Consider the following 18,163-nt stretch of genomic DNA (forward strand, 5'->3'; position numbering starts at 1 on the left):
TTCAGTTTTTGCCTTCTTCTCTTAGCCATTCCTCCCCAGACAAGAAATAATTCAATAGTACAGTAATGAAATGTTTATAAAGTTTAAGAGTACAGACATAACTATACTTACAGAAGAATTTTGTGCTAGGTGTACAAAGAAGCTTGGAAACCACGTCTCTTGGAAAGTTTAAGTAGCAGAATGGCCCTCTGGGCATGTGAGGTAGGTATAGCTGGAGAGATGCACCCAGTAAGAGGTTTTCTCCTTTTTTAATGTGGATTTCTGCCCCCCCCCCTTGTTTAGTCATATCTCTTTCATTCACGTCCTTTGTGTCACTGGAAGTTCATTTCCAGGTCTCCCTTAACTCGGAGACAGTTCCTTGGCAAGTCACAAAGGCTCCTAAAAATAGCACTGTGACTTAACTTTTTATCATTTAATTTCAATACTTATTAGACTGCATTTTTGTGATTGCAATGTTTTCTTCCATTTCATACCCTCTTTCAGTGTGAGTTTGATTCCCTCTCCCTTAACATATGACCAACACTGGTATGCACCAGGAGAATTTTTGTTTATATTTTAATTAAAAATATAAAAATGAAAACAATTTCCACTCCATTGTTACATAGTATAAATATTGGGATTGTATTGAACCATGCTGGACAAATATGCCTTCTAGACAAGAAGCTGCCTGTAATAGAAATTGGTTTCCCTCATGATTTATATCAAAGAACACCAAAATCAATCTGCAATTTGAAAGGAAGTCACAAAAGAATGACCACTTTCTACCAATTCCATCTAAATTATACTCTGTAAAATAAGGCATAAAATTTAAAGAAAAATGTGGTGCTATAAGGTTCTATATATATTCAAGGTATTTTGGACTAGCTTGTCATTTTTCATAATTGAAATTCTGATGCTAAAGATGTATTTCCATATTTTTAAATTTAAAGTTATTCCAGTAAAATTTTTTATTCCCTATGATGATAAATTTTTGCTTTTCACTTTGATCTGACTATGGAGACATGAATCTCTTCATTTCTCCTTTAAGACATATTCTGTTTTACCACAGCTCAAAGATAATAAAGACCTCAGGCAGTGCAGCATTTACTAACCTATTTTGTTAAGCAGGCTGTATCACATATGAGTTTACTCGTGATTTTTTATTGAAAATATATAATAATTACTCTTATTGTTATTGTTATTTTTAAGTTGAGTACTTTGACTCCTATTAATCACCTCATATTAAACACAGGGTATTTTCAAAGTCTTCATGGATGTGCTTTGTGTTTTAACTATATAGAACATTTAGATAGACTATTTAAATGGAGGAACTGATTGGATCCTATTCCTTCTAAAATGGTATTCTTCCTAAAGCTCTTTCTAGCAGTTCCTTGTTATCTCTGATAGCTAATATTTAATTTGTATTCTCAAGCACTTGGCCAAGGGATAGAAACATTTCTGGGCTCAACCCCACAAATGCTCTAGTTCTAAAATAGGAAACTATGCCAAGTTTTATGTGTTCCCACTCAGTTATTTCACTCATGCCCTTCGTTCTGTTCTCAGTGCCACCAACCCAGTTCAGGTCCTACACCCCTGACCTTGGCATTTCAGTAGCCTCCTAGCTGAACTATCCAAGTTGTTCTACTAGTGGCTTTCATATTAATCTTCTTCAAAGCACATTTTCTGATCACACCACTTTCTTGCACATGCAGAAATGTGTAAGTCATTCAATTAAGTCGTTTTATTCAATTCAATGACTACTAATAGTCTTACAGATATATTAAGTATTTACTAAATTTAGGAATTTGCTAGGCCTGCCACCAACTCCTGCAAGTCAAAGACTCCAAATCATGGCCCTCCTAATGTCACTCACATCAATAGGACAAAACACTATTCGGTAAATCTAGTCAGAAATATTATTCCTGAAATGAAGAAGGATAATTAATGTGTTAATGATTCCTTCTCCACAATTCTGGGGAATTAGGAAAGTATTAAAGGATCTTGGGGGAAATAGGCAGTTTCAGGAGTGGGGATTCTTGAGGAAGGTTGGGGAGTTCTCCTTTACAAGGGAGCATATGCTGTTCTCAAACATCCTTGGAACATGCTTAGCCATATATCACGTCTCGTTTTAATGTTAAATCTCTGTCCCTAGCTCTGATTTTAGTATGCTAATAAAGAAAAGTTTATCAAAAAGTCTCTTGGGAAGGCATTTCAGGTGCCATCTTGGATTTTTCTGGTACAAACCAGTTTCTTGGTGGTAGTCATTTTGTTCCTTATCTGATTTCTGCTGGAAGACTTAGCTAACCCTGGCATTCTAATCTTTTCTTCAGGAGTTCAGCCTGCTTTTGTCAGGAATTTTGTTGGAGAGAGTACAAGAAACTCAATAGAAGCTTAAGGATTAACTAATGATGTGGTAGCATAACTCGGGGATAGGTCCTGAGGATATGAAAATGGATAAAATGGACTTGGAGACATTTACAGTTTCCTAGGTAAAAACTTTATGTGGTATTTACTATGTAGATTTTACTAGAAATTAAATGCATAATTTATAATCATACTGATATTATCTATATGTGTTTAAATATACACATATACTGTCGCATCACACAGAGCTAGGATGTATAGAGTGGGTATAAACCTGGGTCCATGAATGTGGGTTTGAAAAAAAAACTGCATTTCATATAAAAATTCAGTTTCCAAACTGAGCCTTTGTCATACTCAAATGACAGAAATATAGTAAGTTTGGCCATACTCCCCTTCACTAGGATTGTGGCTAAATTCTGGAAGTTTATGTACTGTCTCTGCTATAGACTCGCTGTGTCTTCCCAAAATTGCTGTGTTGAAACAATTCCCACGTGATGGTATTTGGAGGTGATGGGATTAGATCAGGTGGGCAGAGCTCTCAGGAACAGAATTAGTGCACTTATGAAAGAGACTCCATTGGAAACACCTACAAATCACGACGACTGGAAAGGCCCTAAGGCTCATAAGGACAGCAGGGCTGGCCATAAGAGGTCTGATGGTAACCACCATCCTAAACCTCCTTATCAATGGCGCAAATCTGGAAACCACTGGCTCCAAGAATATGGCCCGGCAGGACCTATGTCACCCACCAGGAGGGCCTAAATACCGAGGGCAGGTGTGGGTGTGAACTGCGCATGAGCCTTCCTGCTTACTCAGCATTTAATTAAGCACAAGATCGGTCAGAAGTCTGGGTGGTGTAGGAACAGGCTTACCAAATGTGAGGGCTTCTGGGGACCACACAGGGTTGCTAGGGTCCATAGGGTCTAAAAAGAAGAAGGAGAGGGAAAAGGAGAAGGAAAGAGATGCGACAGAGCCCTGTTTTGCTTTCTGCCATATGAGAACACAAGATCGCCAATTAGGAACCACAAAGCTGATTCTCCCGAGATACTAAATTTGCCTGCCCCTTGGTCTTGGACTTTCCCAGTCTCCAGAAATGTAAGAAAGAATGGCTTACTTCTGTCTACCGGGCTATGTCAGGTTTGGACCTGCAGTTCTCCAATTTCTGTTAGTATTTGTTACTCCCAATTCTGGGACATCTCTATTTTCTTCAGTCTGTCTTTCTCTAATATTTTGTTTGTGTTTAAAATGCTCTCCCTTTCCCTAAAATGACTACTAAGCTTTTGCAAATGAAAGCTAAGTTCCTCCTGTTTTTGCTTTACCTCCCACTCCCCCACTGAGCCTGAGCAGCCCAAACACGTGAATAGAAGGTCCAGGGAGGCAGTGTGTGAGGTAAGAGCAGGAGCTGAGCAGAGGGCAAAAGACGAAATTAACAGGAAAGTTCTTTACTATTTCAAAAATTATTATTCTATCCCTTAAAACTTGCATGATATACGTTGGAGATTTAACCGTACACTGGCCCATGTGTACTCACAGGAGTCAAAATGCTACCATGTCGCATAACACTTTCTAGAGCCCATGGTCATGAGCAGCATGAGCAACGAAGCTAAGAGGACTCTGAACATTTACAGTAATGCCAAATAGTGACGGTATTTATGAATTTCCATCTAATTATATTAAATGTAGTGCTATTTGTTCTAGGCTAATCTAGATAGTGTCAAAGGGGCTTTTTTAAGAATCCATATTCTGATGTGGAATTCGAACATTTCATTTTAAACCACTGTCCATCCTTGTGTGTTCTGAAACATCTGTCAGTAACCAGAAGTGGAGTTTTTAAAGATCCTCATGCTCAGCATTGCTGTCTAATCAGCCATCTAACATTGGTGATGACAGTAATGCTAATAATGCTTGTATTGGGCTGGCCAAAAAGTCTGTTTAGATTTTTCTATAAAATAAAAGACATGATTTTCATTTTCACCAATAACTTTATTGATTTGGATATTTTAAGTATGTTGGTTATCTCCCATTATTGGCTTCTAGTGGGTAGAAGCCAGGGCTGCTGCTAAACATCTTCCAGTGCATAAGACAGCCCCACAGCAAATAATTATTTGGCCAAAATGTCAATAGTACCAACAAACTTTGCAAACCACTTTTGACACATTCAATCAGTCACAGCACTTTCTCCATACACTGCACAAATCTTTCTTTGTTTCAGTTGTTTTTACGTTTCTTGAAATAATAAAGCATAACATGCCAAAATGTTGCATATTTTCTTCCATCTTCAGTATTAGAAAGGCTGCACAAAAATTCACCAATTTTGATGAGTTTTTTTTTAAGTATGCGCTGATATGACAGCTGTCACAATACAGTCTAACAAAATTGTTTTGAATGAAGTTAAAGACAACTAAGTACCAATAGAACCATCGTATGGAAAAAAATATGAGCTTTTTGGCCACCACAGTAGTTTATTATTTAGTTTTTTACTATTATCTATGCCATTTTTTCCAGTCATAAATAAAATATTTATGTGTATTATCTTATTTAATTCTCACAACAATACTATTATATATTCAGTTCTGTTTTATCCATTTGCAGATGAAGAGTTAAGGCTTAGAGAGGTAAAATACCTTATTTGAAATCACACTGTTATCTGAATCTTACTTTTAGACTCCAGGACTTATGTCAAGTTTTGGGGAAGCAGAGGAGACCAAAATGGAAAGGAATATGTTGAATTAAGCCCTGTTTTTTTAACAATCCCTTTTATAAACTGGTGTAATGGTAGTATATATCTCATGGCATTTTACATATTAAGAATGGATAATGTATCCAAACCATTTAGCATGTTGACTGGACCTACAAAGAACTCAAAAGATGTTAATTATTATTATTAAAATTTTCATGAAATGATTTCGGAGTACTATATTTGGAATAATAGATGTGCAAGGATTTTATAATAGTGTAGTGTCAGCAGAGTTAAGGCATTGATCTCACAAATTACTGGTTACCAGTAGTGTTACAAACTGGTCGTTGGTGCCAATGACAAGAATATTTTTTGATTATCTTTTTACTCTCTAATAACTTCACTTATCTCTTTTCTCTCCCACACACATTCTTTATGATCCTCTTACACCTGCTGTCTTTTCTCTGTATCTTAATCTCCCCCTACTCCTTCTTTTCATATTTCTTCAAGTACTTCAGCAACTTTTTTGCTTGTTTCTCCTTCTATCATTTATGTCCCATGCTCATAGCATTGGCTATAATGCTGCATTTAGGGGCATGCCCAGCAAGTGTTTTCTCATACAGGGCATTAGGACTTGACCTCACCCACCAAAATGTTATTTGAGCCATGTAATTTTTAACATGAGTAGGATGAAAATAGGTAGAAACACTCTCCTGGCCCCAAAATTCTGAAATTAAGAAGGAAACAATTTATTTGTAGGGAAATCATTTTTCAACATAGAATCACTTTTCCCAAAATTATATTTATGTAAAAATATAGTTGATAATCAGAATGTTTTGCAGTGATGATGATGATGATGATGATGATTCTTCTTGAGGATATGCTATGGTAGTTCCAGCTTTTAGCATAGTGACTGACAGATAGTAGGTGCTTAAAAAACTTGTGTGGAAAAGAATAAATGAAAATAAACTTAATAATTATATAATTATAATATAATTCTGATGTATAAATCAGTACTCCTTTTTGGGGACAATATACCTGTTGAAACTCAGGTGTTTAAACACAGCTTTTGTCAATTCTGAGAGACTTATAGACAGAAACACATACACACCTCACAAATATATAACAAACCCAGCTCACTCTGTAAGCCTAACATTGAGGCTGTGCACAGATTCCTCTCACTCTCCAAATAGACCAATGACAGTTTTCAAACTTCTTTTTTTTCACTCATTATAATCTGTTTATTAAGATTATCTGATTTTTTAATTTTATTGTCATTCAAGTACAATTATCTCCATTTTCCTCCCACCACTACCCTCAACCCAAGCCATCCCTGCCTCTCACGCTTGGTCCTACCCTACTTTGGCTTTGTCAGTTTGTTCTTTATACATGTTCCTTGAGTGCCCTTTCCCCTAATCTCTCCAATAACCCCTCTTACCTTCCCTCTGGCTACTGTCAGGTTCTTAATTTCAATATCTCTGGTTATATTTTGCTTGTTTGTTTTGTTGATTAGGTTCCACTTGTAGGTGAGACCATATGGTATTTGTCTTTCACCACCTGGCTTATTTCACTTAGCATAAAGGTCTCCAGATCCATCCAAGCTGTCACAAAGGATAGGAGCTCTTTCTTTCTTTCTGCTGTGTAGTATTTCATCATGTCAATGTACCATGGTTTTTTGATCCACTCATTTACTGATGGGCATCTAGGTTGCTTCCAGCACTGGCTATTGTAAATTGTGCTGCTATGAAAATTGGGATACATAGGTTCTTTTGAATTAGTGTTTCAGGATTTTTAGGGTATAGTCCCAGCAACTGGAATTGCCAGGTCAAAAGACAGTTCCACTTTTTGTTTTCTGAGGAAATTTCACACTGTTTTTCCTTAGTGGCTGCACCAGTCTGCATTCCCACCAACAATGTACTAGGGTTCCCTTTTCTTTACAACTTTGCCAGCACTTGTAGTTTGTTGGTTTGGTTATGATGGCCATTCTGATATGTGAAGTGTATCTCATGGTTTTAATTTGCATCTCTCTGATGGCTAGTGGTGCTGAATATCCTTTCATATGACTCTGATTCCTCTGTATGTCATCCTTGGAGAAGTGTCTGTTCAGGTCCTTTGCCCATTTTTTAATTGGGTTGTTTGTCTTCCTAGAGTAGAGTCCTGTGAGTTCTTTGAATTATCATTTGCAAATATATTTTCCCATATGGTTGGTTCCCTATTCATTTTGCTGATATTTTCTTTAGCCATCCAGAAGCTTTATATTTTGATGAAGTCCCAGTTGATTATTGTTTCCTTTATGTCCCTTATTCTAGGGGAGATATCAGTGAAAATATTGATGTGTGAGTATCTGAGATTTTCCTGCCAATGTTTTCCTCTAGGACTTTTATTGTGTTGCAACTTACATTTAAGTCTTTTATCCATCTTGAGTTTACTTTTGTGTATGGTTAAAGTTGGTGGTTGAGTTTCATTTTTTTGCATGTAGCTGTCCAGCTCCCCCAACATCATTTGTTGAGGAGGCTATCTTAACTTATTGTGAATGTCCTAGGGATGAAGCCATAGTGGACTTTCTCCTCTGTTTTCAGGGGTTTTGTTTTTTTTTTTTTTTTTGTTTGTTTTTTTTTAAAACTGGTCTACTTGAAATACTGTTAAGAAGCTTGGGAAATCCATAATTATTATCTGAGAATTCTATTATTGAATTTTTGGTTATAGCAAAGGGGATTTAAAATTTGACTTATAAAGGACTCTGAATATTGGATGATTAATATTTTATAAAAACAAAGATCAAATTGAGAAGCAAAGCAATTCATTACCCTTACTAAAATAAAATCACTAATGTGCAAATATGAGAAAGGTCATTGTATTTGATACTTGCATTATGCATAGAGAGATGAAGCTTCTTTTGAAGTGTTTATTATAATAACTTGCCATGGGACTGAGTTATGAAATCATGGTGCATAATTCAAATGCCAAGTCTCCAAGTCCTGCAGTAACACACTAATGGTTTTATACAACCTAGGACACATCCTTGGCTATTTATGAGCATACTTTATGTTTAGAGCAGAAAAAGGAATTAGCTGTTTATGTACCAGATGAGTAACCTCATAATAAAATATAATTGCTGTGAGACGATTGACAACTCAATGTGATTTGGTTTCTTCCTCTCTAGTAAACGATTATTTCATAGCCTTTATTATGTGAATGTTAATGTAGAAGTTTATAAAAGTGTACATAGAGTCATGTAGTAACCTGATATATGGATTTAGAGTCAAAACACACGAATTCACATTTTGGCTTCCTTCCTTCTCCTTCTGATAAAACTGAGCGGATGTCAACCTCCCCGAGTCACCAATTTCTCATCGTTAAGTGGTGAAAAAGTATCTACCCATCTACCACAAAAAAAAAGGTTTTTAGACTAAAGTCTAAATAAATAAACGTAAGACATAAAATGCTAGTTAAGCTTCAAAAATAATAATCTTCATGATTAAAAAAGGATTAATAAGAGATATTCTCAATGATCACACAGAGATATTCTCAATGATCACACTGTGATTAAGATGGTTCTTAGGATGCTTCTGACTTCTCCATGGCTTTTGCAGGATCTGTTACAATTCTGAAACAAGTTTGTGAAACTGTGACTTTTGTTTCAGTTCTTAATCTGATGAGTTCATTATTGTATTACTATCATTTTGGGTGGCCAGACAGACTTTTAAGCACTTTACCAATTACCCTTTATGCATATATGCATAATAGTTATGTATGCTATTTTTGAATGGTTTTTAAGGAAATATTTGGAATAATTTTATATTTTCTATTGAGTATTTGACTTAGTTAATAGGTTGCCACATTACTTAGTGAGTCTAAACTTGACTGTCTTATTTCTATATCTGAAGTTGGCAATGGGTAATAATTATCACCTTGAGACTGGCGTATTTGCTTGAGAGAGAAAATTACTTTGATTCTCTGACTTAAGTAAAGATTCCTTCTACAGAAAATGTGTTTGACACTTTCTTCTGCTCTTCCTTTTTTCTCTTTATTACTGTCATATTTCAGATCCACAAAAAATATCTTACAGCTGTATTGAGGACAATTATCTCCAAATATTATTCTGTTAGTTATTTAAATCATTTCTGTACTTGTGAAGATGTGGAATGGTTTTCATTAGTAAAATAATTTTCTATGTATTTTAATAAAATAAATATCTACATGCAGTTTTGTATAGCTAGATTATTTAATGAAATATCTGGAGAAAATGGATTTGGCAGTCCTGGGCTACCAGCTGTGTAGCCATGGGGGAGTTAGCTAGCCTCTGTCAGTGTCCTCTTCCATAAAATAAGAAGAGGAATAATAATACCTAATCTAGTCACACAGATTTTTGTTGGAGATCAGATGATGCCTACACAATGTAGTTCAAGGATGTACTATAAAGTGTTAAATATTATTTATAGTTTTTACATTAATATCTTTATCACAATAGAAACATTTATATACATTTTAATATGGCAGACTTTCCTTTTTTTGTAATGCCTTTGTTGAAAAAAAAAGGCTACCACTTTCCGGCCATCCCTTTGTTTTCCTTTGTTGTACTGTCCTCCTCTCTATAGTTCTTCAGTGTAGCTGTTTGCATGATTTGCTATCCGATCTTCTCTCTTGACTTCATACAGTAGTTAACTGTTGGGATTTTTCTGTAATTCACGAGGTAAGGATGGTCATGATTGCCTCCTGAATTACATTCCTCATTGGGGAAAACTGTAACAGCACTCACACCAGAAATGCCAGAAATATTTCCTCTTCTTTAGCTTCTACATTCAATAGATTACAAAGATTTGTTAAATTTACCACTCAAAAATTGCCCAAATCTCTCTGTAGACACTGTCTTTGTTCAAATGTTTCTCACTTGCACTGTTAAAATAGCTTCTTAATTTTCACATCTTCAATCTCACCTCAACCCAAACGAACCCTCCTGTCTTCTGTTCAAAGTGATCTTTCTAAAACACCTCTTGGACTTTGTTTTCCCATGGTTGGTTAATTTTTTGATTGGTTCCTGTACTCTGAGCTATAAACTACAAACTTCATATTATGGCAAACCTTTTTCCTACTGTTTTATCAAGTGCACCTCACTCCAGGTAGACAGAGCTGTTGGGATTTTCCAGAATAGAGTATGAATTCTAAAAACCTGTGCCTTTGTACGTGCTCCTTCTTTGAAATGGCCCTTCTTTCACCACTCATTGTCTGCAGAAATACTCACCTCAAACAAAACTTCCCCTCTGGAGTTTTACCGGTACCAACAGGCTCTGAGAACTACATTCCTTTGTGATTTTACAGAATCCTTTACATTCCAGGGCTGCAGCCTTTAAGGAGATTCTTTTAAAGGGTTTTTTGTTTTTTTTTTTACATTTTCCTCCCTCACTAGGTGAGTTTATTTTTCCCTGGTCTCTTTTTCTGCTAAAAAATAAAAATGCTTTGTAAATGTTTACTGAGAGAATGAATTAATAATAATGCAGGTTAGTCTTTTGTTTCTTATCAACTTCAAAATAATAAGAAAAGGAGGAGACAAGGAAAATCGCAGAAAATGGGAATAAGGTGAGGGATTAGTCATAAACTGCCATCAATCTTAGATCAAAAAGAAACCTCTTTCCCTGCTTGTTTTGTGCCTCAAAAGAGATTCTTTTTTATTCATGTTTTTTTGTGTGTGTGTGTGTGTGTGTGTGTGACAAGTTAGGGCCTGTCCTCTGTTTCTCTGTTTTGTCTTTTAAAACATATATGTAGTAATTGCTGTATAATGAAAAATACATCACAGTAAGTTTTTCTGGGATTTCAGATTAGAAAATGGCTTTCTTTTTATGGAAGCATTAAAAACTAGTGATTCTGATAAACAATATTTCTCATTTTTTGAACAATACTACCTTTGTATCTTTAATTTAAAACCTTGTGAGTACATTTATACATGTTACAAACATTAGATGCAAATATATTTTGGAAAAAGTCTATGTAACACTTTTTCATTCATGCTAGGTCATTTACCTGCAGCCTTATATTTTTAAGACTAAAATCAAACATCTGAGCAATGAATTAGTAAGATTTAGTGGCAGCATGTTGTTGTCAGAGAACCCTGAAGTACAGCAGTGTGATCGTGTTCCCAAGCCCACGATCCATCCTGGCAGGGAGCTAGTGTATCATATTGTCATGGCAACAGGATGTCTTCCTAGGTTTAAATGTGTTTGTGTTGCAGATCTGTAACTTTAAAAGCTTATCCGAAGCTTTTAAAGTGAAACTTGTGTTGCTTCCATGGTTCATGGTGTATACTAAAAATTCATGGCTATTTTGCAAATGGTAATTTGAGTGTTCTTTGCTTTTGTTCTTTTTGTTTCCAAAGTGTGCCATTATCAGACTAAAATGGTTATGCCTGAGTGTTTTTGTTTTGTCATTCAATACAGAACTGCAGGGGTAAAGATCTTTCTTCCCTATATTTGCTATACAAAGAATCTGCATTTAGGTTTTTGGATATTTAGACATGAAAATACTGTATATATGGAAGAATATATATATATTCTTTCACTGAGCCAATCATGATGAAAAGCAAACAACTATTTTAACCTGCTGAATATTATGCACTTAATAAGCTTAACATGTTTCTCCAAAAAGCCAAAACCTGTGACACTGTCAGTTCCTTCTGTGTGGGAAGGACACTTCTCTTACCCAGAGATTCTCTGCAAACAGTGAGAAAAACAATGATCAATGGGCCTGTTTGTTGCTTAGGAAAATGTCCTTGACACCCCTCACACTGCAGCACAATGCAAACGGCTGGGCTCTCATTTGGAAGCAGGGGGGTGGGAATCACAAAGGGTGAGCAGAAGAGATCACAGGAGAATGGCAGGGGTAGTGGAGAGACAGAGAGGGAGAGAGAGATACTCAGTTTGTTATTGCTTTCTTTGCAGTCCTGAACCCCTTAGAGATGGAAGTTTTCCACATCAATATGCACTGTATTATTCCCTCCAGTAAAGCAAATTGTTTTTGTAAGTTAACTTTGTGTTTAAAGAGGCATACAGATGAAGGTTATGGAGAGAATGTGAAATAGAGATGGCACTCTGAAGATATTAATACTGAATTAAGAGGAAAGACATCTGCAGATTTTAAAAAAATAACTAAACTGGAAACTAAAATCTACAATGTATTATTTTTTCCTATTGCCAATTATTTGTCTTAGTGTATGCATAAGGGGCAACAACAAAGACAATGCAAGACATTCAATAATTCAGTAGATTTTTAAAGCAGATTTCAGGTGTTTTTGTTTTGTTACAATTTTTGTAGTTGATTTTTTTTATTTTTTATTTTTTATTTTTTGCTGCTTCTTCCTGAGTATGATATACATTACAGGAGTTAAAATCTTGGAGTTCTTATTGTTCACTTATCTGTGATCAGTTTTCCTAGAAATATGATAACTTGCATAAAGACAGATTGACAAATTTATTTTTTTAAACCTCAAATTGTGTGTCTTATTGTAATTGGTATTCATAACTCCTGTAGTCCTAAGCTATATATGCTTTGGGAAAGAAAATGAAGAGTGTTGTGTTAGATAAGAATAGAGAAACGGTCCTTTGTTTGGTTAGCAAAAATTAGTTTTTCACTTCTGTTGTTGGAAAACTGACTAAGCTTCTAACATCCCTGGTGATGATACAGTACGCCTATTGCAGAAAGATAAGCAATACCATTTTAATATCACACCATGCCAGATGTTCAGGTCATGATTTACTCAAGGTTCTGTGCATAGATTAGACATTTATCTTGTATGTTGCTCAAGCCTGGAGTCATTTGTGAGTATTACAGACAGTAGATCCCAGTGAATTGAAAGAGTAAAGACTTGCTCACACTTCCACCTTGTCCTAAGAATATTGCTTTTGGTGATAGAAAGCTTTTTTCATATGTTTCTGTTGGTAATGTGTCATAAAATTAAGTAAACATCCTTAGAACAATTTTAAGTATATTTTATTGCTTATGTTATTACAGTTGTCTCAATTTTCCCCCTTTCCCACCCTCTGCCCAGTACCCCCTTCCACCCAGCAATGCCCCCCTTAGTTCATGTCCATGGGTCATGCATATAAGTTCTTTGGCTTCTCTGTTTCCTATACTATTCTTAAAATCCCCCTCTCTATTTTGTACTTACCAATTACGCTTTTTAATCTCTGCACCTTTTCCCACATTCTCTCCCCCCATCCCAGCTGATAACCCTCCAAATGATCTCCATACCTATGATTCTATTTCTGTTCTGGTTGTTTGCTTAGTTTTGTTTGTTTGTTTGTTTTTTAAGATTTAATTGTTTATAGTTGTGAATTTGTTTCCTTTTTAAGGTTCATAATTTTGATCTTCTTTATCTTAATTAAGTCCCTTTAACATTTCATGTAATAATGGCTTAGTGATGATGAACTCCTTTAGCTTTACCTTGTCTGGGAAGCACTTTATCTGCCCTTCAATTCTAAAGGATAGCTTTTCTGGATAGAGCAATCTAGGTTGTATGCCCTTGCTTTTCATCACTTTGAATACTTCTTGCCAGTCCCATCTTGCTTACAAAGTTTCTTTTGAGAAATAAGCTGATAATCTTATGGGAACTCCTTTGTAGGTAACTCTTGCTGCTTTTAAAATTCTCTCTTTATCTTTAACCTTTGGCATTTTAATTATGATGTGTCTTGGTGTTATCATGTTTGGGTCTAACTTGTTTGGGACTCTCTGTGCTTCCTAGACTTGTATGTCTATTCCTTCACCAAATTAGGAAAGTTTTCTTTCATTATTTTTTCAAACAAGTTTTCAATTTCTTGTTCATCTTCTTCCATCATCTCTATGATTCAGATGTTGGCACATTTAGAGATGTCCTAGAGTGTACTTATACTGTCCTTGTTTCTTTGAATTCTTGTTTCTTTGTTCTGTTCTAGTTGAATGTTTATTTCTTCCTTATGTTCAAAATCATTGATTCAAATCCTGGCTTCCTACCCTTCACTGTTGGTTCCCTGTAGATTTTTCTTTATTTCACTTAGTGTAATCTTCATTTTTTTCTTGATATTGTTGCCATACTCAAAGAGGTCTTTAAGCACCTTGATCACCAGTGTTTGCAGCTCTGCTTCTGATAGTTTGGCTATCTCTGTTTCATTTAGTTCTTTTTCTGGAATTTTGTTCTGTTCTTTGATTTGGGCCATATTTCTTTTCTCAATTTGGCAGCCTCCCTGTGTTTGTTCCTGTGTATTTGGTAGCACTGCTTTGACTCCCTATAAAAGTCACCTGTAAATTGTGTGGGTAATCACCAGAGTGGGGCAACCCACTTCTCTGCTTTGTGGCTCTGTGTAGGGGTTGGGCTCAGAGAGGGGACTGTGCCCACTGCCTGGCTTCTGGGATTTGTCTGTCATCTCCAGTCACTTCACCCATTCCCCTTATGTGACTGAAACCATTTCAGGTGTTGCCCTGGTGTTGAATCCCAGAGTAACTAAGTCTGTGTGCATTTTAAGACCATATGGGTCCTTTAAGTGAAATTCACTGAACATCCTATAGTTTCTTCTACTGCCCCAATACCCACTTATTTTTACAGCCAGAAGTTATGGGAATTTATCTTTCCAACCTTGGAACTCTGGGCTGTGTGGTCTGGGATTGCTCACTCCCAAGGTATCCCTCCTGATTTTTATCCACCACACATGGATGTGAGATCACCCATGTCAATTCCACTCCTGCCGTCACCTCTCTTTGCCACATTGGGTGTCCTAGCCTCTCCTCCCCTTTCTCTGTGTCTCTGCCCCTCCTAACCATCTGGATGATTACGGCTTCTTTAAATCATTGGTTGTCAGATTTCCATACAGTTCTATTTTCTTACATTTCTTGGTGTAATTTGTCTTGAGATTTGGTTGTAACTCCTTTTGTGGTTGTGCAAGGAAGCAAGGCATGTTTACCTATGCCTCCATCTTGACTAGAAGTCCTTAGAACATTTTTCAAAGAACCAGTAGTTTACTTGAGATGGTTTTGAGAAAAGTGCCAATCTTTGTGAAGCAGGATGCCTCTTTATTCCTCCCCTTTACAGCTGGATGCCTCTTTATTCCTCCCCTTTCCCCGCCCCCCACCCCCACTCACACTAAAAGAACACTAAGCTCAAACTCATTTGAGGGACAGAGAATCATGACCAGGAAAAGAGACTGTTTCACTTCTTTAGAAATCATGTTTGTGAGGAATATTTAATGAAGGTGTGGTTGGTTGAATGATGTCTACCACCCCCACTTCATAAAGATACCCCCATTGTCAAATTCTTGAAACCAATTCATGGTACCTTATTTGGAAAGAGAATTTTTTTTGTGGATGATTAAGGATCATGAGATGAGTTCATCCTGGATTATCCAGCTGAGCCCGAAGTCCAATGACAACTGTCTATATAAAAGAAAGACAGGGGAAGATTTGAGACAGACAGAAGAAAAGGTGATGTGATATTCAGATTTGATGCCTGCCTGTGCCACAAAGGCTGCATGAGCAGAGGGCTCGACACAGGGACAATGATGGACCTCATGCCAAAGCCACATATCTCAGTCTCTCCCTGTATGTCTCTGGCACCTTTTGAGCCACTGTCCCCTCACTGGAACTCGATATTTGTGTCAAAATTCTGAGAGAAGATTAATTTTTCCAAGATCTACACAATTAGTGAAGTAGATGGTGCTTTACAGAAAAAATATCTAGGGATGAATTGTATTAGTTGTATATACCAACCAAGAAGATCCTCAGACAATTTCAGAATGTTACCAGTTTCAATTCAAGTACACCAGTAATGGGCCAGTCATTGGATTCATAATTAAAAACTAAAGCATTGAATATAGTATGTCATTACTGACACCAAGAAAGCAAATATTCTTATTTGCATGGTTTATATTCTACTGCAAAATCTGGGATCTTTACCTAATGGTATTTGACCATGAAACATTTTTACTACGATGAAGGTGCACCCCCAGATTACCAACCTCCTGGTTTTAAGGGTGGTGATTTTGAAGGAGTGATATTTGAAGGGGACCCTATGCACTAAATGTGGGAGCTGTCCCAACACCTTTTCACACCTTTAAAATAAAAGTGAACACTGAAATAGGATGAATGGAAAGTATTGATTCAGCTATACTATCATTGTAACAATTAAAGACACCATTTCAAAAAAAAACCTCTCATGAAAAAAATGATCTAGAAGACAAACAGGATCATTATATAAGTGATGATTTTGATATTGAAACTAAAATGCAGAGCAGAAGATAAACCTGGATCTCCTAAACTTGGAGAAGCAAGTTTAGCTTATGAGGAAGATGAAATTAAGAGGTCTTAGAGAAAGTTTAGATCTTTCCTTTTCTCATTCTCAGATTGAGCAATTAGTCAATGAAACATCTGAACTCGAGGTGCCTGAAAGTTAAACAAGAAGTAAAAGCATCTTTCAGAATATTAGGTATATGGCAGACAGATAAGGAAAGAAACCTAATGGTTTACAGGTCTGCATATTGAGAGAAGCTGTCCCACAGGTACTGCACTGGAGACTGATTTAGCTGAGATCCTGGGCTTCGAGCCACTTCCCTAATGGGATGAGTCTTTAGGACTCCTGGGAGGAGGATGAGTAAATTTTGCACATGGGAGGAATGTTAGTATAATGGCCATAGGGCATACCATGGTCAATAATTTTCAAAAGGGTTGCCTCTGAGTTTTTCCCTGTCTGTATGTGCATGCTTATCTTCACATCAAGATCTGGAGTCTAATTTTCCTCCTGTTAAATCTGGTCTATCCTGAGTTACTAGCTTGGTCAGTACATAGTTGAAATGATATGTGGGTACTTCCAATGTTAGTTCATAGGAAACCTCATTTCTTCTACCTGGGCCTTCTGTAAATTCTGTGCTTGAGGCAATCCCTCTTGGAATCTAGTGTCAAATGCTTTGAGAACATAAGCTACATAGAATGCCCACAGCTGATAGCCCTAACTGAGCTCCCTTCCCTGCCCATAGCCAGCATCTACTGCCATGCGTATATGTAAGTCATCCTGGGCATTCAGCCTAATGAAGTCTTCAGGTGACTGCCTGCAACTCTTGGAAGACCCCCAAGTGAGAACTGCCAGTTATGCTCCATCAACAAACATAACCAGGAGAGAAAATCATAAACTATTTTGAGCCCCCACATTTTGGGATGGTTTGCTGTATTGCAACAGGTACTTGGAAATACCATCTTATACTTGAGGTGATCTAAAGACACTAAATATTGTGTTGGAAGTAACAGAGTAAATCACAGGGCCTGGATTTTAAGTCATATTTCATTCTCCAACATCTCCTCTTATTCAGTATATTTTATTTCTTCCCACTGCTAATATATCAGATATCTGTTGTGTGACCTTGATCTAGCCCAATTCTTCATGTGTGAAATGAGAGATGGTGGACTGAAAAAGAAATGGCATGGTAGACTGAAAAAAATATTGGTAACTCTTTAGAGAAAATTTTTGATGGTCTATTCAATGCATATATTTTCTATATTGGTCTTTATTTGATTTTCAGTTTATAGGTTGATTTATAAATGCATATATTTTTAATGCTGCAATGAGCCAGTCCTTAGACTAGGTAAATAAATCATTTTTTTCCTTTAAGAATTTTATAGTACATAATATTGTATTGATATAGGATGGTGATAGTTGTATTCCTTAAATCTAAGTTGCTTTTACCAATGAGATCCCCAAATATAGTTATTTAAATACAATATAATTCAACTTTTTTAAACTTAACAGTCTGCCTCATCACAGTTGATGAGGCAGGCCTGCTCCGGGAGGTATCTGGGAACTTTCCACCAAGTTCCTCCACCTTCACAGGTAGTAAGTATGCTGCCTGTGTGGTTGGAACTGGGTCACCTCCCACCCGTGGAAGGTGATAAAAAAAAAAACACCAAATGATGTGCATCAATTTCATTTTAATTAAGTGATGAGGGGGTTGCCATTAACCTCACACTCCTGTTGTGATTTTAGTCTCATGACCACACTTAGTTGTAGGGGGAGGGGGCTGAGAAACATTGCCTCTAGCGGGGTAGCCTTTTGTTCAGTTACAATTATGTTATTATGGACAAAGAAGAGGAAGGTGTTAGGAAACAACTAGCCGTTGTGCATAGATAAGAAATATTAGC

General features: G+C 36.5%; 1 pseudogene; it reads left to right on the plus strand.

Annotated features, from left to right (window-relative positions):
* The window catches only part of LOC123822828, a 79,938-nt pseudogene extending 63,459 nt beyond the window's left edge, over positions 1-16,479 (plus strand).
* Positions 16,480-18,163: the final 1,684 nt, after the last annotated feature.

The sequence above is a fragment of the Phyllostomus hastatus genome, unplaced genomic scaffold (assembly GCF_019186645.2).
Source record: "Phyllostomus hastatus isolate PE091 unplaced genomic scaffold, TTU_PhHast_1.1 phas_contig_432, whole genome shotgun sequence".
NCBI classification, from domain to species: Eukaryota; Metazoa; Chordata; class Mammalia; order Chiroptera; family Phyllostomidae; genus Phyllostomus; species Phyllostomus hastatus.